This window comes from Limulus polyphemus, unplaced genomic scaffold (genome assembly GCF_000517525.1).
Source record: "Limulus polyphemus unplaced genomic scaffold, Limulus_polyphemus-2.1.2 Scaffold158232, whole genome shotgun sequence".
NCBI classification, from domain to species: domain Eukaryota; kingdom Metazoa; phylum Arthropoda; class Merostomata; order Xiphosura; family Limulidae; genus Limulus; species Limulus polyphemus.
The window spans coordinates 1-383 of record NW_013823828.1 but is presented as its reverse complement, the minus strand read 5'-3'; the positions used below and the strand labels follow the sequence as shown (position 1 = coordinate 383).

Below are 383 nucleotides of genomic sequence, written 5' to 3'. Positions count from 1 at the left end.
CTATAATCTTCTAAATCTTCTGTCATAACAGTCGATTTAAATTTCTTATCCTTTTTTAAAATATTAACTCTTATATTCTTTATGAACCAACCTGTTTTTTACTTGCAGTTACCATTTTCTTTCTATAAGGAATAGGTTTACTTTGAATATTTAAAAATTGTCCACATCTTATTAGTATTTTCAAATAATTCAGCTGCCAAATTCATAAGAGATAAATATTTCTTTTTGCATCCCTTAAAAATTTGCTTTTTGAAATTTTTAACCAAACTATCATAAGTTCCCCTGTAAAGAAGTAATAACTGTGGAGGTACCGGGGATCGAACCCGGGGCCTTTCACATGCAAAGCGAACGCTCTACCACTGAGCTACACCCCCTATGTATGA

General features: G+C 31.9%; 1 non-coding gene across 1 annotated transcript; it reads right to left on the bottom strand.

The window, feature by feature from the left end:
- Positions 1-302: 302 nt before the first annotated feature.
- Positions 303-374, bottom strand: Trnaa-ugc. Its single transcript has one exon. It is a non-coding gene; the product is annotated as a tRNA-Ala (tRNA).
- Positions 375-383: the final 9 nt, after the last annotated feature.